The sequence below is a fragment of the Muntiacus reevesi genome, chromosome 22 (genome assembly GCF_963930625.1).
Source record: "Muntiacus reevesi chromosome 22, mMunRee1.1, whole genome shotgun sequence".
Taxonomy (NCBI): Eukaryota; Metazoa; Chordata; class Mammalia; order Artiodactyla; family Cervidae; genus Muntiacus; species Muntiacus reevesi.
The window spans coordinates 48,036,202-48,062,723 of record NC_089270.1 but is presented as its reverse complement, the minus strand read 5'-3'; the positions used below and the strand labels follow the sequence as shown (position 1 = coordinate 48,062,723).

The window sequence follows — 26,522 nt, the reverse complement described above, 5'->3', positions numbered from 1 at the left end:
AAAGCTGGAGTGCTCATATTCTATCAAACCAAGTTGACCTCAGAACAAGGAAAAATGCCAGGACCAAGAGAGACGTTATATATTAATAAAGAGGCCAATTTATCAAGAAGCTATAATAATTCTAAATTCAGTAAGAGAAGTTTGAAATATGTGAATAAAAAATAACAGCAGACTGACATCTTAAGAAATGCTAAATCAAGCTAAAATGATTCATTCAGGCTGAAGAAATGATACCAAATTCAAATTGGATCCTCAGAAAGAAATGGTAAAAATAAGGGTAAATGGAAAACTGTATTTCTCTTTATATACTTTTACAGTAAAAAATGGAGTTCATTGAATTTATCATCTGTTTAGGCTCATTTATATATGTAGTTGTACTGTGTCTACAATTTACATGAAGTGGTCCAATTTTAACTCTATGTTGGTTAGGAAAAAACTAAATATGTGCACTGTAATCCATCAAGTTAAGAAAAAAAGAAAGGGAAAAAACTATAGTTATTAAGAAAGTAGGTAAAATAAAATTTTTTACGTATTCAAAAATCAGAAACAAATGAGAAAAGGGGGAACAGAGTAACAAAAAAAGGGGGATAAATGAAAAAACTGCATGGCAGATCTAAATTGAATCATATCAATAATTATATTAAACACTAAGAAACTAAACACCCAAATTAAAAACTGTCCAAATGAATAAAAGACCCAACAATAAGTCATATAACAGATACAGTTTAAGTAATAATACATAGAAAAGTGCTGCAATTCTAAGATAAGCACAGCCCTGTTAATAAGAGATTTACTTAGTAAATGGCTAATGAGGAGAAATATATTTAGCACGCCAAGAGTAAGAAAAGAAGGCTGTAGTGGCAGTGTTAATAATAGATAAAACTGACCTTAACACAAATTGTATTCCTAAAAATAGAGATTTCACAATGATAACTCATTTCATTAGGAAGACAAAATTATCATAACTATGTGCTTAAGAATAAAGTTTAAAAATATGAAGCAAAAATGAACAGGATTAAAGAAACAGATAATTGGAAAAATAAAGATTTTGATAGAGACTTTCTCCTCTTTAAGAAATTGATAGAGAAACTAGACTTTAAGCAATCAAAATCAATTCACCTTCAAAGAAGATAAAGTATCAAATAATTCAATATATATACATGGAGATATGTATATAAAAGCAAAAATAAAAATTTAATCCTTAAAAAGTTTTGGCTCTCTACATTTTATGCTTCATATCAGAAGATAAAACAATGTCTTTTATATAAAACAATGAGAACTAGGTTTACTTTCTTTTATTCTGATGTCTTTGTAAAAAGTTATTTTCTATTTTGATTAACCTTGAAAACAAACATTCAGCTATCAGGGCAAACAATGGCAAATATATGACATTTTATTAAGCCCTGTTCTAAACTAAGTCAACACCACCTTTGCTTCACCTTCTTACTTAGAAGTTAATGGCAAAAAAGTCAACGGCTAAAACTGACAGTAGTTTTTGAAAATGAAAATTATCAGAAAGCATCTCAAATTCAAAATCTTTCGGGCATGGGAAATATAATTTTGCTTTATGTCTCATAGTCTATGAGAATGTTTGCTTTTTACTGTTAAGTCTAGGATGTATCTAGTGGTTGCAATGCACCATAAGCTTTTTATATGGAAAACATGCTTCTTATACAGTGGTCAGTATGGTATGACATTTGAGTAGGCACAAAGTGAAAAAAAGATTTTTCTGAAAAACATCATCAACCCCTCACAAGACCAAAGATTGGCATAGTGGTGGAAGCAACCTGTGTTGTTCATTAGGTCTGACACCAATTTTGTATTAATTTGATTTCTTTTTCTCTTAGCCATGTGAGTGATATGCATGTGCCCCCTCCCTCACCTGATAGCTCAGTTGGCAAAGAATCTGCCTGCAATGCAGGAGACCTGGGTTCAATCCCTGGGTTGGGAAGATAAGATCCCCTGGGGAAGGGAAAGGCTACCCACTCCAGCAGTCCATGGTGGGCCACAGAGAATCGAACAGGGCTGAGCGACTTTCACTTTCTCCCTTACAACAATTTCCCCCTCCTTTTACAACTGGCACTTTTGGTTGGTGATATGTGTAGAGTTTTCCTGTTGCTGGTCCCAAATCTGGCATTATTTCTGACAGTCATTTTCTTTGGATAAAATCCAAATATTTTAGAAGATTGAAGTAAATTAATTGTGTTATCTATTTCAATAAAAGAGCCACCACAGCCAAGCCAACATAAACAGGCTATAACAGTGATGGCCAATTTAAAGGTTCATTAACAAATACCAGTAGTAGCACTATAATTTCCAACCTTTTATCACTCAAATATGAAACTACAGGCATTGAAGACACCAGAGAGAAAACTATGTCACACCACAGACTGTCGATCAGTTTTTTACTTATCATTATAAACTTCCAAAATGTAAGTTAAGTTCTCGCTGTCTTGCTAATTTTCAGATTTAATTGTGCCCCCAAAATGATGACAGTGTTTTAGTTGTTCTTTTTTGTGCTTCCTTTCCCATTTGTCTCCTCTGGCAAACACTTACTTTCTGATCATTTACCCTCCTTAACGAATCTCCTTGTTTAATTGTTTAAAATGATCTATATAGTTTTAAGTGAGTTTGGAGCCTCAATGTTTACTTCACTTGTTCACAGTGTGATGGCAGAAAGATGTAGAGGAAACAAAAATGACAGTGGTACCCTAGAATTGAGGTATGGTTTCTGCTCTCTCTTCTGGGCAGAAAAGAAGTCACAGTCACAGGTAAGTTGAACTCCACCTTACAAAAACACCTGGTTGTAACTTGTGTACAAGAAAAAGCTAAAAGTCAAAGTGACAAATTGGGAAAAACTATTCACAAAACCCTGTAGATTAATAATATTTATTATTCATCTGCTACAAATTTGTGAATGTTTTGCCTAGTTTTAATAATAACATTAATCATTTCTCTGCAAAAGACTTTTAACCTTTCAAGTGGCAATTTTAAAACTCTTAAGAAATGAAAATTGATTAAAATTTATAAAAAATTATAGAGGAAGAAATCTAAACATAAAGATAGGAATGACTTTTCACTCTTATCTGTGCCTTCATTTGTAATAATAGTACAATAAAAGAGCACACAGTTTTCACTCATCCTCTTAGTAATGAAAATTGAGGAATAGTGTTGGGTACTGTTGAGGGTGGATGAGACAGGAAAAGTAAGTGCGGATGGTGCTCAGGGCCGATGGGACATTTATGCACTCTCTCCTTTGACATTCAGCTGCAGGGAACTAGACATTGTAAAATTCAGTGAGATAGTCACGTTTATGAACTAATTGTTTGAAGTACAAATAAGTATAATATTTTTGATATGTATTTGGTATGTGCTGTGATAATTTTAAAAGTGAATCAACTCTGATATTCTAGTGTGAGGAAACAATCACATGTTTAGACAAAAACTTAACTACTAAGTTGATTCATAACATAATACCATATAGTAATGGAAAGTCAGATATAATCTAGATAGCCAAAAGCATGGCTTAAAAGAACCTGACAATCTTTATGATGACATGTCATGCAAACAGTGAAAGAGAATATCAGGCAATATTTATTAACACGAGAAAACATCTATATTGTGTTGGTTGTTAAAATCAGAGGCAAAATTGTTTATAATATAAGCACGATCTTGTCAAAAGATATGTATAATGTCATTACATACATATTCATGTAATTATATAAAATTATATAAAAATTTAGTTTTATATATTCATATTTAAGGTCAAAAGGAAATGATGGTCTCTATCATCACTTATATTCGTCCACTCAAACTGTTAAAACACCATAGACTGGGTGGATTAAACAACAGAAATATATTTCTCACAGTTCTGGAGGCTGGAAGTCTGAGCTGAGGGTACTGGAAGGGTAGGTGTCTGGTGAGAAGTCTCTCTGGACTGCAGATGGCTACTTTCTCACTGTGTCTTCACATGGAGGAAAGAGAGAGCTCTTCTTATAAGGACACTAATTCCACCATGAGGGTCTTACCCCATCCCCCATGATCTCATCCTAACCTAATTCCCTGCCTATGTCCATACATTCAGATATCATCACCATGGGATTTAGGACTTTAATGTATAAATTTAGGGGATACACATACAGTGTAACTGAACACTTCACAGATGACTTATAATTTCTTCTTAAACAAAGCAATTAATCATATTCCATAGATTCTAAATAGGTTAATTTTTATATTAAACAGTATTAAAAACAGTTGAAACATTAAAATTCTAAATGGCAGGATGATGAATCTGGTTTCATTGTATGCTTCTGAGCATTTCACAAAGCTTCCCTTGATCACTTCTCTCATATTCAGTAACTTTTTGAGATCAGAATGACAATCATTAGGCATCCTATTTCTTAGTTATGCACATTAGTATTTCAAATAAGAGTCATAATTTAATCAGGGTGCATAGTTGCTACTAGGGCAAAATTGGGAAAGGAATAGTTTTAGATTCCTAATGTTTTACACACTATAGCAGTCCTGCTGTGTTTCCAGTAAAATACCTTGGAACATAGTCCATGACAAAAACAGATCAGGCTTTTCCTTCAAACGTTAATTACTCAAGTACAAAAGTGCCAGTGAGGAAATAGTGCCAACTACAGGGATCACATGGGGGCAAGAATGAGCCTGCCGGGAACCCCTTCTTAAAACTTTACAGCCCAGTTCTATTTTTCCTAATGTATGGCAAACAAAACCATGAAGAAAAAGAGTAAGGAAGAAAGAGTAGGAGAGGAAGGAAGCAAAGAAGGAAGAAGATGAGAAAGGAAGACAGGGAAGGGAAGAAGGAAAGACAGCAGGAAGGAGAGAAAAGAGGAAACAAGTGATACGAGGTTTGGCCCGCAATCCAAAAGTTAATCCTGTTAGGGGAAGAACTATATAAGCCAAATTTCACTGGTTGAAATTTTCACTTAATTCGTTACAAAATTGTATGAGAAGATGCTTTGGACTTACTTAGCTTTCTGGTTTGTTTTTGTTGGCTTAATAAACATACTTTGGAAAGAGAATGTACATTTGGAGCCCTAATATACCTCTACCCTCCCCAGGATACTCTACCCACTCCTGCCTCTAAGGAGGCAGAAGCCTTTGGTGCTGAAGCGCTGGCAGCACACTCGGGGCAGACAGTATCCTTAAAGACCACAGCCTGCTGGAAAGCAGAGTTGCTGCAAAAAGCAAGCTCCTAGTAGCTATCTCAAAACACTTTTCTTCTTTTTCTCCCTATTTTGGTCACCCTGGGAAACACTTTAAAAAAAAAAAATCAACTCTATTGAAATGTAATTTACATAAAATAAATATTACTCTTTTAAGTGTATAGCTTGGTGAATTTTGACAGATGTAATTATCCAGGTAGCTCCTGGAACAAACAAGATGTTATTTCCTTCACTCCAAAACTTTCCCTTATACCCCTTCCCAGTTATCTTTCCTATCTCCAACACCATTCTGTTACTCTGAATTAGATTTGTCTCTTAGGAACTTTCATATAAATAGACTGGACTGTTTTGTGCTTAGCGTTTTGTAGTTAGAAAGTTTTTGAGATTCATTCATACTGTTGGACATATCACTAGTTTATTCCTCTATATTGTAGTAGATATAGTTTTACCGCTCTTTCCTGTATAGTCGATACATTTTCTATTTTTTGTCTAGTCTTACTGCTCAAGGCCTTTAGTCAAATAAGTGATAAGAACATCCTTGCCTTATCTCCAATTTCAGGGGGAAATCATTAATTCTTTCAGCACTAAATGCTTGGCACAGGGTTTTTAGACATGCTCTTTATTAGGCTGAGGAACTTACTTTCTATTTTTAGCTAGATAATTTTAACATATTGAGTGTTTAAGTGTTTTAATTTTTTCTTACATCTGTTGAACTGATCATATAATTTTTCTGTTCAAATAATGAATAAGGTGAACAAAATTGATTTTTATGAGCTATTATTCAACCTTGCAATTCTATTAGAAACTCCAGTTGCTCATTTTACATATTCTCAAGCTCAATTTGTTATTATGTTTTAAGGGAGTTTTGATCTATGTTTATAAAGAATATTAGTCTGCAGTTTGATTGCTTATAAATGTCTTTGTCTTGGTTTAACAGAGTAATACTGGCCCTGTAACATCAGTTAGGAAGTGTTTCTTTCACTTCTATTTTCCAAAACATTTTGTTTGGGATTATTGCTCTACTTCCTTAAAGTTGAGCAGAACTCATCAGAGAAATTATGTAGTCTAGAATTTTATTTGTAGGGAACTTTTAAAGTAAAATTCAAATATTCTTAGTAGTTAAAAACTAGGGTTTTACAAAGAATTTGGCATGTCATCTAGTCTGCCAAATGTACTTGCCTAAAGATTTCATAACATCCCTATTATCAGATTAATGTCTGTAGGTTCTGTAGTTATATTCTTTCTGTTTCATTCCTGATAGCTAAAATCTGTGACTTTTCCATTTTCTTCTTGATAAATCTAGCCAGACATTTTTCAGATTCATTTTTTTCCTTCAAATTACCGATTTATGTTTCTGTTAATTTTCTCTATGATCTGAGCCACCAAGGATGCTCTTATCTTTTAAAATGTTCTTCCTTATACTTAATTTGGGTTTACTTTATGCTTCATTTTTTAGCTTCTTAAGGTAGAACCTTAATCTATTATCTTAAGATAATAGATTCTATATGTTCAATATAAGAATATTAAATCTATACATTTTCCCGTAAGAAATATTTTAGCTGCACCACACAATTTTTATTATATTTTCATTTTCTAAAACTATTTTCCAATTTCCCTTGTGCTTTTCTTTTTCCTTTGACTCATGGGTTATTCTGCAACACTTTGCATCCTGCCAAATGATAGAGTATTCTTCTATATATCCTACTAATGTCCTTTTTCTGGTCCATAATATAAATTAGGTTCTCTCATTTCATTTAGTTGTCATGTCACCATGTCTTCTGACAGTTCCTTAGTCTTATTCAGACATTTGAAAAATGAAAAAAAAAAAAAAAGAGTACCAAAATTGGGCAGGTCATTTATTTTTGTAGAATATCTCTCAACTTTAATTCTTCTGGCGTTTTCTCACAATTACATTAAAATTAAATATTTTTTTGGTAAAAAAACACCACAGAATGGATGTTATGACCTGCTCAGCGCATCATATAAGAAACTCCATGTCTTTGATGTATCTTGTGACGAGTAGCATTCAATGTGATCACGTGGCTAAGGCGGCACCTCCACTGTAAGTGTGCCATTTCATAATGACGCGTATTGTGGGAGATGCTTCACACTGTGCAGACAGCTTCTCAATGTGCCTGTGTCACACTGATTTTAATATTTCTCAAAGGTTCTGCCTTGTGATGATTATTACTGAAAATGAATGATTTTCTATTTTCTTTACTCCTTCTATATTCAGTGATGAAAGTTTTACTGTAAGAAAGAGCTGGCCCTTGTGATTCTTCCCCTTTTTTGTTGACATATTCAATTATTTATATTAGTATGGACTCGTGGATATCTTATCTTCTTCTCGAGGTTATAAATCTAACTATCTTTATTATTTTACAGCTCAAAATTTCCCAGATTTGGCTATGAGAGCTCCTTCGGGTTGGGTTTTGTGTCTTCTTCAAAAATCTCCATCATCATTCTGGGAGCACTTTCTTACTTTCTGGCATCAAAATATCCCCGACTCATCTTACATTTTCCTTGCCCGATCCTGATGCCAAATGTTTCTCCAAGGATCTTGACTCCTCTAATTAGGAACAATATTCTCATTGTTACTTCAGTGGTATTGCTTCTAGGCCCTTTTGCTGGAGGAGGTAGGAAATATATATATATATCAACTCATACACTCATATACATCTATGTTTCTACATTTATCTACTTGTCTGAGTACTAAAAACATACCATATGCTTTTCCCCCTAGTCTAACACTACAGCATTCATTCTGGCCTTCCCTTTTCCCTCATTTGTATCAATAACTATTTTCTGAGAGTAGACGCCCAGGCTTTCATTATCCACCATATATTTACTTTTTGCTCAATCCTAGCACACACACAAAGTAATTTCATATCTACAAACTCATAACCTTGTGAAAAGCACATTTACAAACTGGAGTCTAATATTGTTCACACAGTTCTTTTTTGTCTTTAGCCTTACAGATACAGTCAATTTGTGTGTGTGTTTAAGACTTCTTTGGCTGGTTTTTTCTGCCCCAGTCTAATCAATGTGATTATATTTATCATTTTGTAATAGAGTCAAGTTTGTTACCTTTTGAATTTTATTTTGTATATACCGTATTCTGACAGGTTTTAATCGCTTGAGACTATGGGAAACATTATCACCATTCTAAGAGTCATAGCTCAAAATATACTCAACAAAGTGTCATTTCTTCCTCTTCTGTCATGTTTCATTTCCAGCTGGGCTCTGAGGGTGAACTGTCTCAAAGGTTTCAAAATTACATTTCCTGCGTATTAATATCTTTTGCACAGAAGATCATGCATACATATTTCTTAAATCCTATTTTTTCTTATTGTATACTAAGGAGAGTCTTTTGCACTTTGTTTTTTATTGCTTGCTAGTTTATTATGTTCAATATCAAAATAGTTAAATATTGGTATAAGAGCTCCAATAACATCCTTTTTCCTGAGTTCCCAGAGAAAACCCTTCTCGTTTCTGAATTTGTTTCAGTTGTCTGATTTACTCCTGATTGTGGCTCATGTTGTCTTGCTTCTTGCCATGCTCAGTACTTTTATGTTGGAGTCATGTCTGCACTGTTGTTTTCCTTGAAAGAGTCTGTCCTTTCATCTGGCAGCAGTTTAAGCTACTAGCAGATCTGCTTGATCTCTTTAAGGCCTCTTGTTAAGCTTTGTTATGGTTGGCCTAGAGTAGGCTTCACTCCAGATAGAGTTTAGCTCTAGTAGTAATGCATGACCCAGTGGATTATCACCAGGGACCCTCAGTGGCCTGATCAAATGTCTTTCTACTTTCTCTGATCTCTGGGATTGTTCAGCTTACAAGTTACGGACTATCCTTTGTTCAGCCTCACGAACTTGAACTCTATACATAGACTGATTAGTTCTCAGCAAAAATGCAAGAGTACCCCGAGCACGTTTCTGAAGCTTTTTCCCCTTGTACTTCTTTGTCTGCAACTTTGCTGTGCAATCTCAGCATGCTCCTCCATGGTTTCTGTATCCTCAACTCAGCAAGACCTGGAGGATTTGCTTGGACTCCCTCTTCCAGTGCCCATGATTCAATAACGCAGCCAAGCAGAACATGGGTCCTCATGTGCTAATCTTGTTTCCTTTCTCTCAAGGTTCCCTGTTTCTTCTGTCCACTGTACAATGACTGAAAACAATCGATGCCTATATCTTGTTCAGCTAAGTTTTTACCTCACTAAAGCAACTTTGGTTTCTGTTTTTACATCAGGCTTGAAGGCTGAAGTTTGCCCTTTCTGAGTCAGTGATAATCAGATTATAAGCAGCACCCACTAGCCAGCATGCCACCTTTGTGCATCGTGGGATTAGTTGTCCATTCTTTAAGATGCTTAGTCACCATTCACTAATTGTGACAATAAATAGTATGCCAGTCTCTGAGGACTGTGATATGAACAGTGCTTCTGTGGCCGTGAGATGTATAACCTAAACCTGCACAAGTAATGAATTTTGACTCTGAAAGGATTCTAGAAAGAGAGAAGAATTACTGATACCACATCCTGAGAATGTATTATGGAATTCTACTTGCAGAATAAAATGGGCACTGTGATCTTATGTTTTTGTTAGAGGCTATGATGACTTGAAAGAATTCTTAAAACAGATTAGAAATATTTTGACTACTAAAAGAAATAGGTATATAGGTCAAGAAATAAGACAAGCTAATAAATATAAACTTTGAGAGGAACGTTGTGAAAAACCAGTCAAATGGTTGGATGCTGGAAACTAAACTGCAGGGTGTGATGCAATGAAGACATTAGGGATTCCCAGGATGTATATAATTATACACACACACACAAACACACACACACACATTATAGGTGTATATATGTGTGTGTGTGTGTGTGTGTGTGTGTGTATACACCTGTATACACACAAAGATTATGTATATTATGTGTGTGCCTACAGAATCACACATAATAGTTAGTCCTTGAGTCATTTTTATTTATGAGAAATCAGTTTAAGTAAGCAACAGAAAGACTGCCTTAACTGGGAACAAAAGGCAAAAATTAGATCTGAAACTGTGGACAACCTGTCTCTCTTGATGCTCACTTGTTGACAAGTGAACTATGGGATTGAGACCTTTTTTAAAACCACTAGCAGATTAAATAATTCTCTGTCCTTAGCATCTTCTTGATTTACTGCCTAGGCATTTATATTATGGAAGTTCTCTAACTTCATCCACTAGTTTATTGACCCATCTAATAGCCATTATGATATATAGTGCCATGACAAATAAGACAAATAAAATGTGACCTTTGTCTTTGAGCATTTTATAATATTGCAGGAGGGATAGACAAAAGAAAAGTCATTTCAATGGAAGTGATAGCTTTCCAAAATGAACCGCATATGGAAGATGAAATTTTAAGGCGTATTAGTTGTGTAGAAGCATCCTCCCAAATCATTATAATCTACAGACCTCTCTCACTGCATATATGTCTCCATGCGACTACATGTATATATTTATATGTTCATTTAGAGCACAGTGTTTGTGAATCCTTGTAAATAATTAACATAAGGTGTATTAAAGTTTTTGCTTCAAATCATATATTCTCTAGCATCAAAGGTAGATATTTATTGCTCTGACAAATATAATTTCAGTAATTAATGTGTTTCATGTAACACTGTCATATCCATCAGGCTGTATTTGGTGAGAATAATGCAGTTGCAATTGCATGAGAGCTTATATCATCTACTGCTATCTTTTGGGCTTCCCTGGTGGTTCAGAAAGTAAAGAATCTACCTGCAGTGTGGGAGATCCAGATTGGATCTCTGGGTCAGAAAGATCCCAAAGAAAGGAATGGCTACCCACTTGCTAGTAGTAAAGAAACTGCCTGCCAATGCAGATGTTTAAGAGACACAGGTTCGATCCGTGTGTCAGGTAGATCCCCTGAAGAAGGGAATGGCAATCCACTCCAGTATTCTTGCCTAGAGAATCCCATGGACAGAGGAGCCTGGTGGGCTACAGTATGGGGGATCACAAAGAGTCAGACATGACTGAAGCAGCTTACCAAGCATGCATACTACTGGTTTTTGCAATGGAACTCAGTGAGCTTGCTACATTTCCAGTGAAATTTAGCAGACAGGTTGCTAAGCTGAATGAGGAGCATTAACATCTAGTGCATTTGTATGGAAATACAAAAAACCTCGAATAGCCAAAGTAATCTTGAGAAAGAAGAATGGAACTGGAGGAATCAACCTGCCTGACTTCAGACTCTACTACAAAGCCACAGTCATCAAGACAGTATGGTACTGGCACAAAGACAGAAATATAGATCAATGGAACAGAATAGAAAGCCCAGAGATAAATCCACGATCCTATGGACACCTTATCTTTGACAAAGAAGGCAAGGATATACAATGGAAAAAAGACAACCTCTTTAACAAGTGGTGCTGGGAAAACTGGTCAACCACTTGTAAAAGAATGAAACTAAAACACTTTCTAACACCATACACAAAAATAAACTCAAAATGGATTAAAGATCTAAATATAAGACCAGAAACTATAAAACTCCTAGAGGAGAACATAGGCAAAACCCTCTCCGACATAAATCTCAGCAAGATCCTCTATGACCCACCTCCCCGAATATTGGAAATAAAAGCAAAACTAAACAAATGGCACCTAATGAAACTTAAAACCTTCTGCACTACAAAGGAAACTATAAGTAAGGTGAAAAGACAGCCCTCAGATTGGGAGAAAATAATAGCAAATGAAGAAACAGATAAAGGATTAATCTCAAAAATATACAAGCAACTCCTGAAGCTCAATTCCAGAAAAATAAATGACCCAATCATAAAATGGGCCAAAGAACTAAACAGACATTTTTCCAAAGAAGACATACAGATGGCTAACAAACACATGAAAAGATGCTCAACATCACTCATTATCAGAGAAATGCAAATCAAAACCACAATGAGGTACCATTACACGCCAGTCAGGATGGCTGCTATCCAAAAGTCTACAAGCAATAAATGCTGGAGAGGGTGTGGAGAAAAGGGAACCCTCTTACACTGTTGGTGGGAATGCAAACTAGTACAGCCACTATGGAAAACAGTGTGGGGATTTCTTAAAAAACTGGAAATAGAACTGTCATATGACCCAGCAATCCCACTTCTGGGCATACACACTGAGGAATCCAGATCTGAAAGAGACACGTGCACCCCAATGTTCATCGCAGCACTGTTTATAATAGCCAGGACATGGAAGCAACCCAGATGCCCATCAGCAGATGAATGGATAAGGAAGCTGTGGTACATATACACCATGGAATATTACTCAGCCATTCAAAAGAATTCATTTGAATCAGTTCTAATGAGATGGATGAAACTGGAGCCCATTATACAGAGTGAAGTAAGCCAGGAAGATAAAGAACATTACAGTATACTAACACATATATACGGAATTTAGAAAGATGGTAACGATAACCCTATATGCAAAACAGAAAAAGAGACACAGAAGTACAAAACAGACTTTTGAACTCTGTGGGAGAAGGTGAGGGTGGGATGTTTCGAAAGAACAGCATGTATATTATCTATGGTGAAACAGATCACCAGCCCAGGTGGGATGCATGAGTCAAGTGCTCGGGCCTGGTGCACTGGGAGGACCCAGAGGAGTCGGGTGGAGAGGGAGGTGGGAGGGGGTATCGGGATGGGGAATACGTGTAACTCTATGGCTGATTCGTGTCAACGTATGACAAAACCCACTGAAATGTTGTGAAGTAATTACCCTCCAACTAATAAAAAAAATAGATTAAAAAAAAAAAAAGATCCAGTGCAATACCTGATCCTAAGGATTTCCAAATGGATCACACCCATGGTCCCAGTGAGCAGCCAAACTGATGTCCTACTAGAAAAGATGAGACAGTACTTAACACTGAGAAATAGAAAGATAGATCTTGTGGCATATAATCAGTGGGGAAATCTTAGAGCTGTGTTAAAATATAATTTACTAAAAGGATAGTTTGCCCATTGTATTAGCTCTATTGTTGCTGGAACAAATTACTACAATCTTAGTGTCTTAAAACAACCACTGTATTACCTTACAGTTCTAAAGTTCAGACATCTGAAATAGTCTTGTGTGGTTAAAACCAAAGTCTCTACAGGCCTTTCTGAAGACTCTAGGGAAGTGTTTAGTTCCTTGCCTTTTCCAGTTTTCAGAGGCTTCCTCGGCTCAAGGTCTCTTTCTAATTTCAAAGTCAGCAATCTCATCATTCTGACCTTGGCTTTGGTTGTCATATTTTCTTCTCCTCCTGTTCTCTTCCCCTTATGCCTGTTTCACTTATAAGGACCTTTGGAATTACACCAGAGGCCACCTGGATAATCTTCCCATCTCAGTGACATCTGCAAAGTTTCTCCTGCCATGAAGGTATCATAGTCTCAGGGCCAGGACTTAGTCCATATACTTCTTTAGGGGGCCATGATTATGCCTACCACACCCAGACTGTCATTTTTTTTTTTTAATTTCACCATGTTATTAATTTTGGTAGGTTATATTAGTTAGCTGATAATATTAAAAAAGTAATTCTGAGTTGCTGACTTAAATTAGGCATAGGAAACAATTTGATATTCAAGGTAAATTTAACTAAGTGTAGAAAATCTCTTTGAGATGATACAATAGCTTTTCGTGTTGAATCTGTTACTAGAAATGCCTGGAAGCAAGGAGGCCTTGCATATTTAAAATATTTGATTTATATTTCTGTAAAAGAAGATGTCCAGTGTCTGCAAACCAGCTTGCTCTCTCTGTACTCCTGGTGCTTGTCTATCCGTTGGTTATTGCTGAGCATGGATACCACAGAGTACTTGGTCAAAACCTCCTTGTTGCTCTATTTGAGAACTTAATTGATTCTGCGTTATACTGGTGGCTGAGCAGAGAATCACGTTTTCTGAGGACACATATTTTGGCTCTGAGAGTAGATTTTGGGGAAAAACAAACAAACAAAAAGCCTAAGCTACATCCTATCTGCTAAATACCTCCCAGGCATCAGAAAATGTACTTGTCAGTAGCCATTATACCTAACTGCAAGGGGGAATACTTAAGGCAAATAGTCTAGGGACCTGGTTTTTGTTGCGAAGATTTTTTGCAAAATTCCTATTTACCCTGGACCCTCCCTTACCTCTTACAAGCAGTCCCTCACAGCTGAGAGGCTGTCTTCTGGGTTTACATCCTCAGAAATTCCTTCAAATAAAACATAATTCTAAAACAAACAAACAAAGAAACAAAACAGCCTGTGTGTTTTTCCTTTGCTGAAGCATTCCTGCCAGGGCAGTGTCCTCTTCTGACTTTGAACAGAAACCGAGTCCCTTGAATCACTGCTAACAGGGTGCTTATTTCTCTTCCTCTGCATCCCTCAGCACTGACTTGGAAGTTAGAGAAGGAAATGTGTGCTGTGTGCTGTGCAGAGATCCTCACATCATTGGATGGGATGAGACTTAGTGGTAGTGGGTGTTAGCTATATTGGGCACATGTTACTGACAACTGACTCTTATTTCCTGTTAATTATTATCTTATGGTGTCGTCTCATTAAGTAGCAGGATGATCGGATTTTGAATAAAGGAGATAACCATGCTTTAATTTTCGTTTTCGGGGGGGAATCCTAAAATTTGATTATATTATTATAAAATTTTATTATATTAAATAATTTACATGGATACATTTATTTAAATCTTCACCAGTTATTGAAAATCTGCTTACTCCAGGAGTCCCTGTGCTTATTAATATGTGATTAATATATGATTCAACCATTTAATAAATACTGCTTATTTATATTTTTATAGGGTCTAGAAGAGGCATCTTGTGAATGAAGAGAATAAAAATACATTTTGAAAATGATAAATACCCTAGATAATTTTTAAATTTTGTCTTCTGCTTCATATCAGCAGAGATAATAAAGTAGTTTGGTAGCAGTGAGTTAAGTGGTTATATATTTACTCCTTGGAAGGAAAGTTATAACCAACCTAGACAGCATATTAAAAAGCAGAGACATTACTTTGTCAACAAAGGTCCGTCTAGTCAAGGCTATGGTTTTCCCAGTAGTCATATATGGATGTGAGAGTTGGACTACAAAGAAAGCTGAGTACAGAAGAATTGATGTTTTTGAACTATGGTGTTGGAGAAGACTCTTGAGAGTCCCTTGGACTGCAAGGAGATCCAACCAGTCCATCCTGAAGGAGATCAGTTCTGGGTGTTCATTGCAAGGACTGATGTTGAAGCTGAAACTCCAATACTTTGGCCACCTGATGCGAAGAACTGACTCATTGGAAAAGACCCTGGTCCTGGGAAAGATTGAGGGCAGGAGGAGAAGGGGACGACAGAGGATGAGATGGTTGGATGGCATCACTGACTCAATGGACATGAGTTTGGGTAATCTCCGGGAGATGGTGATGGACAGGGCGGCCTGGTGTGCTGTGGTTCATGGGGTCACACAGAGTCAGACACAACTGAGAGACTGGAATGAAAGATAACTTCATGTAAAAAATTGGAAATTTCTGAAAATTAATTATCTTGTTAACTTTATTGTTGGTTTCAAAGGTAGCTTTAAAGATGTTAAGAATATAATGAAATGTTCAAGTGTCCTGTCTGTATGATGTGCACCCATCAGATGTTGAATTTGATGAGCATCTCCCAAGAAATATCTCCAATGAGTGGAGCCCAGATTATAATCCCTGGAACCTCTGATTATGTTTACATGCATGGAAACGGGATTTTGCAGATTCAGTTAGGTCAAGGACATTTAGATGAGGAGATTATCATAGATTATCCAGGGAGAGTCAGTATACTCACAAGTGTCCTTACAAATGGAAGGAATCAGAAGAGAGTCAGAGGGAAGGATGACTGTGGAGGAAAGCTTGAAGTGATGTGGTGTAGTCAGTCAATCAGTTCAGTCGCTCAGTCGTGTCCGACTCTGCGACCGCATGAATCGCAGCACACCGAGCCTCCCTGTCCATCATCAACTCCTGGAGTTTACACAAACTCATGTCCATCGAGTCGATGACTCCATCCAGCCATTTCATCTTCTGTCGTCCCCTTCTCCCCCTGCCCCCAATCCCTCCCAGCATCAGGGTCTTTGCCAGTGAGTCAACTCTTCGCATGAGGTGGCCAAAGTATTGGACTTTCAGCTTCAGCATCAATCCTTCCAATGAGCACCCAGGACTGCTCTCCTTTAGGATGGACTGGTTGGATTTCCTTGCAGTCCAAGGGACTCTCAAGAGTCTTCTCCAACACCACAGCTCAAAAGCAGCAATTCTTCTGCTCTCAGCTTTCTTATAGTCCAACTCTCACCTCCATACATGACTACTGGAAAAAACATAGCCTTGACTAGACGGACCTTTGTTGGCAAAGTAATATCTCTGCTTTTTAATATGCTGTCTAGGTTGGTCATAACTTTCCTTCCAAGGAGTAAGTGTCTTTCAATTTCATGGCTGCAATCACCATCTGCAGTGAATTTGGAGCCCCCCAAAATAAAGTCTGTCACTGTTTCCACTGTTTCCCCATCTATTTCCCACGAAGTGCTGCGACCAGATGCCATGATCTCAGTTTTCTGAATGTTGAGCTTTCAGCCAACTTTTTCACTCTCCTCTTTCACTTTCATCAAGAGGCTCTTTAGTTCTTCACTTTCTGCCATAAGGGTGGTGTTATCTGCATATCTGACGTTATTGGTATTTCTCCCGGCAACGTTGATTCCAGCTTGTGCTTCTTCCAGCCCAGCGTTTCTCATGATGTACTCTGCATATAAGTTAAATAAGCAGGGTGACAATATACAGCCTTGAGATACTCCTTTTCCTATTTGGAACCAGTCTGTTGTTCCATGTCCAGTTCTAACTGTTGCTTCCTGACATGCATATAGGTTTCTCAAGAGGCAGGTCAGGTGGTCTGGTATTTCCATCTCTTTCAGAATTTTCCACAGTTTATTGTGATCCACACAGTCAAAGGCTTTGGCATAGTCAATAAAGCAGAAATAGATGTTTTTCTGGAACTCTCTTGCTTTTTCAGTGATCCAGCAGATGTTGGCAATTTGATCTCTGGTTCCTCTGCCTTTTCTAAAATCAGCTTGAACATCTGGAAGTTCACGGTTCATGTACTGCTGAAGCCTGGCTTGGAGAATTTTGAGCATAATGATGTGGTTTAAGAAGGGCTCAATTTTCTTTTGCTCATTTAAAGATGTAGAAAGGGGCCATGTGCCAAGGAATGTGGGCAGTCTCTAAAATCTGGAAAAGGCAAGGGAATGGATTACCCTCTATAGAGTCCAGAAAAAAAATGTAGTCTTTTGGACACTTCTGTTTAATCTCATAAGGGACTTTTGACTCCTGACCTTAAGAATTATAAGATATTAATTTTGCATTAGGCCACTAAGTTTGTAGGGATTTGTTATAGCAGCAATAGAAAACTATGCACATGAACCAGAGAATATTAGAATTATTACTATTGGTTTACATGCTACAAGCAGGTAAAATCATCTGTAGTTTAAAGTGAATTACAGAACTTTCAGATTGTTCCAAGAGAGAAAAAATGAAGAACTCTAAAAATTATTAGCTTTAATTAAAAAAAAAAAAGATATTCATGCAAGCCAAGTTTTGAAGCCAACTTAAATTTAGAAAGTTATGATTTTTTAAAAAATATTGAATAGTTGATTTATTATGTTATGTTAATTTCTCTTCTATATAGGAAAGTGGCTCAATTATCCAATATATTCTTTTTCATATTTTTTCCATTATAGCTTATTACAGGGTATTGGATATAGTTCCATGTGCTATATAGTAGGACACTGTTTATCCATCCTATATATACTAGCTTGCACCCACTAATTCCAATTAACTCTCAGTCTTTGGGAGTTTGACCCTCCCTTGGCCAACAGTTTGTTCTCTATATCTGTGTGTCTTTTCCGTTTTGTAGGTAAGTTCATTTGTGTCGTAGTTCAGATTCCACATCTAAGTGTTGTCATATGTATTTGTCTTTCTCTTTCTGACTTATTTTACTTAGTGTGATGATCTCTGGGCTCATCCATGTTGCTACAAATGGCATTATTTCATTTTGGATGGCTAAGTAAATACTCCATTGTATGTATTTGCCATACTTTCTTTATCCATTCATCTGTTGATAGACATTTAGGTTCTTTCCATGATTTGGCTATTGTAAACAGTGCCGCTATGGACATAGGGGAACATGGATCTTTTCAAATTACTGTTTTGTCTGGGTAAATGCCCAGAAGTGGGATTGCTGGATCATATGGTAATTTTATTTTTACTACTATTTTTATTTTTACTACTTTCTACAGTGTCTGCACCAATGTACATTCCCATCAACAGTATAGGAGGGCTCCCTTTTCTCCACTCTTTCTCGAGGGGTCTTCCTTGGTGGCTCAGATGGTAAAGAATCTGCCTGCAATGCGCGAGACCAGGGTTCAATCCCTGGGTCAGAAAGATCTCCTTGAGAAGGAAATGGCAACCCACTCCAGTATTTTGCCTTGAGAATTCCATGGACAGAGGAGCCTGGGGAGTTACAGTCCATGGGGTCACAAAGAGTTGGACAGGACTGAAGAACTCCTTATTGCCCAATTCAGACTTAAATTGAAGAAAGTAGGGAAAACCACTAGACCATTCAGGTAGGACCTAAATCAAATCCCTTACAATTATACAGTGGAAGTGAGAAATATATTTAAGGGGCTAGATCTGATAGACAGAGTGCCTGATGAACTATGGACAGAGGTTCATGACATTATACAGGAGACAGAGATCAAGACCATCACCAAGAAAAAGAAATGCAAAAAAGCAAAATGGGTGTCTGAGGAAGCCTTGCAAATAGCTGTGAAAAGAAGAGAAGTGAAAAGCGAAGGAGAAAAGGAAAGATATCCCCATGTGAATGCAGAGTTCCAAGAAAAGCAAGGAGAGATAAGAAAGCGTTCTTCAGTGATCAGTGCAAAGAAATAGAGGAAAACAAGAGAATGGGAAAGACTAGAGATCTCTTCAAGAAAATTAGAGATACCAAGGGAAATTTTCATGCAAAGATGGGTACAGTAAAGGACAGAAATGGTATATGTCTAACAGAAGCAGAAGATATTAAGAAGAGGTTGCAAGAATACACAGAAAAACTATACGAAAAAGATCTTCATGATGGAGATAATCATGATGGTGTGATCACTCACCTAGAGCCAGACATCCTGGAATGAGAAGTCAAGTGGGCCTTAGGAAGCATCTCTAAGAAAAAAGCTAGTGGATGTGATGGAATTCCAGTTGAGCTATTTCAAATCCTGAAAGATGATGCTGTGAAAGTGCTGCACTCGATATGCCAGCAGATTTGGAAAACTCAGCAGTGGCCACAGGACTGGAAATGTCAGTTTTCATTCCAATCCCTAAAAAAGGCAATCCCAAAGAATGCTCAGACTACCACACAATTGCACTCATCTCAAATGCTAGTAAAGTAATGTTTAAAATTCTCCAAGCCAGGCTTCAGCAATACATGAACTGTGAACTTCCAGATATTCAAGCTGGTTTTAGAAAAGGCAGAGGAACCAGAGATCAAATTGCCAATATCCACTGGCAAGAGAGTTCCAGAAAAACACCTATTTCTGATTTATTGACTATGCCAAACATTTGACTGTGTAGATCACAATAAACTGGAAAATTCTGAAGGAGTTGGGCATACCAGACCACCTGACCTGCCTCTTGAGAAACCTGTATGCAGGTCAAGAAGCAACAGCTAGAACTGGACATGGAACAACAGACTGGTTCCAAATAGGAAAAAGAGTACGTCAAGGCTGTATATTGTCACTCTGCTCATTCAGCTTATATGCAGAGTACATCATGAGAAACTCTAGGCTGGATGATGCACAAGCTGGAATCAAGATTGCCGGGAGAAATATCAATAACGTCAGATATGCAGATAACACCACCCTTATGGCAGAAAGTGAAGAAGAACTAAAGAGCCTCTTGATGAAAGTGAAAGAGGAGAGTGAAAAAGTTGGCTTAAAGCTCAACATTCAGAAAATGAAGATCATGGCATCTGGTTTCATCACTTCATGGGAAATAGATGGGGAAACAGTGGAAACAGTGTCAGACTTTATTTCTGGGGCTTCAAAATCACTGCAGATAGTGACTGCAGCCATGAAATTAAAAGACGCTTACTCCTTGGAAAGAAAGTTATGACCAAACTAGAAAGCATTTAAAAAGCAGAGACATTACATTGCCAACAAAGGTCTGTCTCGTCAAGGCTATGGTTTTTCCAGTAGTCATGTATGGATGTGAGAGTTGGACTATAAAGAAAGCTGAGAGCAGAAGAATTGCTGCTTTTGAGCTGTGGTGTTAGATAAAGCTCTTGAGAGTCCCTTGGACTGCAAGGTGATCCAATAGGTCCATCCTAAAGGAAATCAGTCCTGAGTCTTCATTGGAAGGACTAATGTTGAAGCTGAAACTCCAGTACTTTGGCCACCTGATGTGAAGAGCTGACTCATTTGAAGACCCCGAAGTTGGGAAAGATGGAGGGCAGGAGGTGAAGGGCACGACAGAGTATGAGCTGGCTGAATGGCATCATCGACTCAATGGACTTGAGTTTGGGTGGACCTTGGGAGTTGGTGATGGACAGGGAGGCCTGGCGTGCTGCGGTTCGTGGGGTCACAGAGTCGGTCAGACATAACCGAGTGATTAAACTGAACTGAACTGTTGGGAAAAACCATACATTTGACTAGACGAACCTTTGTTGGCAAAGTAATGTCTCTGCTTTTTAATATGCTTATTAGGTTGGTCATAGCTTTTCTTCCAAGGAGTAAGCATCTTTTAATTTCATGGCTGCAATCACCATCTGCAGTGAATTTGGAGCCCCCCAAAATAAAGTCTCTCACTGTATCCATTGTTTCCCCAACTATTTGCCATGAAGTGATGGGACCAGATGCCATGATCTCAGTTTTCTGAATGTTGAGTTTTTTTTTTTTTTTTTTTTTTTTTAATATTATTTTATTAGTTGGAGGCCAATCACTTTACAACATTTCAGTGGGTTTTGTCATACATTGACATGAATCAGCCATATAGTTACATGTATTCCCCATCCCGATCCCCCCTCCCACCTCCCTCCCCACCCGACTCCTCAGGGTCCTCCCAGTGCACCAGGCCCGAGCACCTGACTCATGTATCCCACCTGGGCTGGTGGTCCGTTTCACCATAGATAATATACATGCTGTTCTTTCAAAACATCCCACCCTCACGTTCTCCCCCAGAGTTCAAAAGTCTGTTCTGTATTTCTGTGTCTCTTTTTCTGTTTTGCATATAGGGTTATCGCCACCATCTATCTAAATTCCGTATATATGTGTTAGTATACTGTAATGTTCTTTATCTTTCTGACTTACTTCACTCTGTATAATGGGCTCCAGTTTCATCCATCTCATTAGAACTGATTCAAATGAATTCTTTTTAACGGCTGAGTAATTGAATGTTGAGTTTTACACCAACATTTTCACTCTCCTCTTACACTTTCATCAAGAGGCTCTTTAGTTCTTCTTCAATTTCTGCAATAAGTGTGGTGTCGTCTGCATATCTGAGGTTATTGATATTTCTCCCAGCAATCTTGATTCCAGCTTGTGCTTCATCCAGCTCAGTGTTTCTCATGATGTACTCTGCATATAAGTTCAATAAATAGAGTGACTATATACAGCCTCGATGTACTCCTTTCCCAATTTGGAGCCAGTCTTTTGTTCCATGTCCAGGTCTAACTGTTGCTCCCTGAGCTGCATAGAGACATCTCAGGAGGCAGGTCAGGTGGTCTGGTATTCCCATCTCTTTAAGAGTTTTCCACAGTTTGTTGTGATCCAAATAGTCAAAGGCTTTGGTGCAGTCAGTAAAGCAGAAATAGATGTTTTTCTGGAACTCTTGTTTTTTCAATGATTCAGCAGATATTGGCAATTTGATCCCTGGTTCCTGTTCCTTTTATAAATCCAGATGGAACATCTGGAAGTTCAAGGTTCATGTAGTGTTAAAGCCTGGCTTGGAGAATTTTGAACATTTCTTTGCTAGCATAGGAGCTGAGTGCAGTTGTGTGGTTGTCAGCATTTTGTGGGATTGGAATGAAAACTAACCTTTTCCTGTCCTGTGGCCACTGCTGAGTTTTCCAAATTTGCTGGCATACTGAGTGCAGCACTTTCACAGCATCATCTTTTAGGATTTGAAATAGCTCAACTGGAATTCCATCACCTCCACTAGCTTTGTTCATAATGACGCTTCCTAAGGCCCACTTCACATCACACCCCAGGATGTCTGGCCCTAGGTGAGTGATCACACCATTCTGATTATCTGGGTCATGGAGCTGTTTTTGTATAGCCCTTCTGGCTATTGTTGACACCTCTTATTAATATCTTCTGTGTCTGCAGGTCCATGGAATTTTTGTCCTTTATTTTGTCCATCTTTGCACAAAACACTCCCTTGGTAGCTCTCATTTTCTTGAAGAGACCTATAGTCTTTCCCATTCAATTGTTTTCCTCTATTTCTTTGCACTGATCACTGAAGAAGGCTTTCTTATCTCTCCTTGCTATTCTTTGGAACTCTGCATTCAAATGGGGATATCTTTCCTTTTCTCCTTTGCCTTTTGCATCTCTTCTTTTCACAGCTATTTGTAAGGCCTCCTCAGACAACCATTTTGCTTTTTGCATTTCTTTTCCTTGGGGAAGTACTTGATCCCTGCCTCCTGTACAATGTCAAGAACCTCCATCCATAGTTCTTCAGGTACTCTTGTCTATCAGATCTAATTCCTTGCATCTATTTCTCACTTCCAATGTATAATTTTAAGGGATTTGATTTAGGTCATACCTGAATGTTCTAGAGGTTTTCCCTACTTTCTTTAATTTAAGTCTGAATTTGGAATTAAGTAGTTCATGATCTGAGCCACAGTAAGCTCCGGGTCTTGTTTTTGCTAACGAGAGCTTCTCCATCTCTGGCTGCAAAGAATGTAATCAGTCTGATTTCAGTTTTGACCACCTGGTGATGTCCATGTGTAGACTCTCCTCTTGTCTTGTTGGAAGAGGGTGTTTGTTATGACCAGTGTGTTCGCTTGACAAAACTCCACTAGCCTGCTTCATTTTGTACACCCAAGCCGAACTTGTCTGTTACTCTAGATATCTCTTGACTTCCTACTTTTGCACTCCAGTCCCCTATAATTAAAAGGACATCTTTTTTGGGTATTAGTTCCTGAAAGTCTTGTAGGTTTTCATAGAATTGTTTAACTTCAACTTCTTCAGCATTACTGGTTGGGGCGTAGACTTGGATTACCATGATACTGAATGGTTTGCCTTGGAAAGGAACAAAATCATTTTGTTGTTTTTGAGATTACATCCAAGTCCTGCATTTTGGACTTTCTTGTTGACTGTGATGGCTACTCCATTTCTTCTAAGGGATTCTTGCCCACAGTAGTAGGTATAATTGTCATCTGAGTTAAATTACCCCATTCCAGTCTGTTTTAGTTCACTGATTCCTAAAATGTCAGTGTTCACTCTTGCCATCTCCTGTTTGACCACTTCCAATTTGCCTTGATTCGTGGACCTAACATTCCAGGTTCCTATGCAGCATTACCCTTCACAGCATCGGACCTGACTTCCATCATGAGTCACATTCGCAACTGGGTGTTGTTTTTGCTGTGGCTCCATCTCTTCATTCTTCTGGAGTTATTTCTCCACTGATCTCTAGTAGCATACTGGGCGTCTACCAACTTGGGGAGTTCATCTTTCAGTGTCCTATCTTTTTGCCTTTTCATACTGTTCATGGGGTTCTCAAGGCAAGAATACTGAAGTGGTTTGCTATTCTCTTCTCCAGTGGGCCACGTTGTGTCAGAATTCTCCACCATGACCTGATTTTAAAGCAGCCAAAATCCTGCCATGGAATCCCCTATGTGAATTTAAATGGATATGAATTCTTTGTGTATATTTAGTTTCTTCAAATAAACTTAAGATTAAGTAACAACACACACAAAGTAGTTTTTCAACAAATAATTTGAGATTATATTTCTCTTTTGCATACATGTGTGCTCAGTCTAGTCCGACTCTTTGTGACCCCGTGGACTGTATCTCACCAGTCTCCTCTGTCTACGGGATTTTCCAGACAAGAATACTCAGGGGAATAATCATTCCTTTCTCCAGGGGATATTCCTGACCCAAGCATCGAATCTGCATCTCCTGAATCTCCTGCATTGGCAGGCAGATTTTTTACCACTCAGTCATCTGAGAAGCCCATATTTCCCTTTTGACTTATATATTCATTTTGATATACCAGAAGAGCTAGCATACTGCCTTTCTCAGAGTAGTAATTTAATAAATATACCTGAAAAAATGCTCACTATAAAATAATTACAACTTCTTTTTCTTTGTTAACAGATTGTCCTCCCCAATTCTAATATTGAAGTAATTCAAAAAAATTAAATGTTTTTTTTTTTTATTAGTTGGAGGCTAATTACTTCAGAACATTTCAGTGGGTTTTGTCATACATTGATATGAATCAGCCATAGAGTTACACGTATTCCCCACCAACACTAAGCAGAATCATTAAATTATCTATTCTTAATTTGATGAGGACACATTTTAAAATAATAAGACTGCATTTTGATTTTAAAATACTTCATTCAATACTTGGAAAATTGGGATATAACTCAAGTACAATTTTGGATTCTTTCAAAACAAATTGTGACAAATTAAAATTCTTTAAGACCCTCCAAGACCCTTCCTACAGAGCATAAAATCAGTTTACATTTAATTTTAGGCATAGTAGAATGTCAACTAGAAATATTTATGCTTCAAAGTAGTTGGAAAAACAACATGCCAAAATATATCCCACATTTAGATTATTTGAAACACTGAGATGTTAAGAACCTGGAGCTCCACATTGGTGGGATGGTGGTCCATGTGAATTCTTCCAGTCAAGTAGTTTTGAAGAGAATAAATAAGGGAACTACTCATAGAATAATTTTACTGGAATAAAAGAATGTTTGAAGAGCTACATCCCCATCCCTTCTCTGTGTTTTTTGTCTACTAATGCTTAAAAACTAATCAAAGCAGGAAAATTACCATGTTCCTCTTCACTTTCTCTTCCTCGTTTAGAACCATTCAGTCTATTTCTCCTAAAATACAGGAAAGTCATCCTTTCATGTGATGGTCAGTTTCTTGAGGGGGGAAGAATGCTGTCTATGCCTGTCTTAAAGTTTAATGCTTCTCCTCTGATCTTTGATGCTCTGACTTTCTGCCCAAGAAAGAGAGACAGATGGACATGGACACACACACAAGAAACAAAGTAGAAATGACTGAAGGGAGAAAGGAAGAAACTCAAGGGGAAAGCGGTGGCCACTACTGGTACAATACATTTTGAGGGATGTATCAACAAGGGCTGCACTGTAGTTGTGGCAGGAGACAGCAGACTGAGAACACACATAACTCTGTCCATGGGAAAGCATTTGGTCTGGATGGATTGCTTCAAGAATCTGGTGTCACAAAGAAAAATGACAATAACAACAAAGACGTGAGCTATGAAATTTCCATACGACAAGGGAAAATAAATACGATTCGAGATGAGTGTCTATAGCCAAGATTACAGCCAGTGTGCTGGCACTCATCTAGATGTGGCACGCAGACTACAAGTGGCAGAAATGTATTCTTTTCAGCTCTCAGAGTAACCAGGGGGAACCTGACATATAGCTGGAACCCATGAGCACTCAAGTTTGCCCTGATTCAAATGTCCCTTTTCTATGTGTTTGAAGAACGATACCAGAAAAAAACAAAAGAAATGATAATAAAATTATTCACTATCCCTGTAGTAAATAAAATGGCATGATTTTCATGAAAAAGAAGGAAAAGACGATTAAGTTTTTAATGTCTATATTTGTTTATGTTACCATCAATTCAAACATGAGGTTTCTGGATCAAGACAGATTGTTATTACTGACAGTAATACTTGTATCAGTTCACTACACAACAGTTTCTACCTTCTTCTGGGGTGATGCTATATGGACAAGCTGGTGTGTTTGGGTGTCATATAACAGGAGAAAAGTCATGAAATTAAGAATCAGGAATTCAATACACATGCTGTCCAGTTAACATCCTTCCTTCCTGAGAAGAGAAATGATTTTCCCTTATGCAAACAAATTCTCCTAGGGTAGAGAAAGGGAAGTTCCCTTGTGGGAAGTAAGTAGTGGTCTCTAGATGAACTGTAAGTCTCCAGGTTTATATATCCTGGTATACACCCAAGGTTCCAGGTTTCCTTCCCTTTTGGAATGTAAATATATAGTTTGGGGAGGTAAAGTTCTCTTTATGGAAAGCACAATCACAGAAAACTAACCAAACTGATT

The 26,522-nt window shown here is 37.6% G+C and overlaps 1 long non-coding RNA gene across 1 annotated transcript in view; it reads left to right on the top strand.

Annotated features, from left to right (window-relative positions):
• The window catches only part of LOC136152893 (uncharacterized), a 37,083-nt gene that overhangs the window by 5,483 nt on the left and 5,078 nt on the right, over positions 1-26,522 (top strand). The window contains exon 2 of the long non-coding RNA XR_010660284.1: positions 2,666-2,771. This is a non-coding gene — a long non-coding RNA (uncharacterized lncRNA). The remainder of the gene's footprint in view (positions 1-2,665; positions 2,772-26,522) is intronic.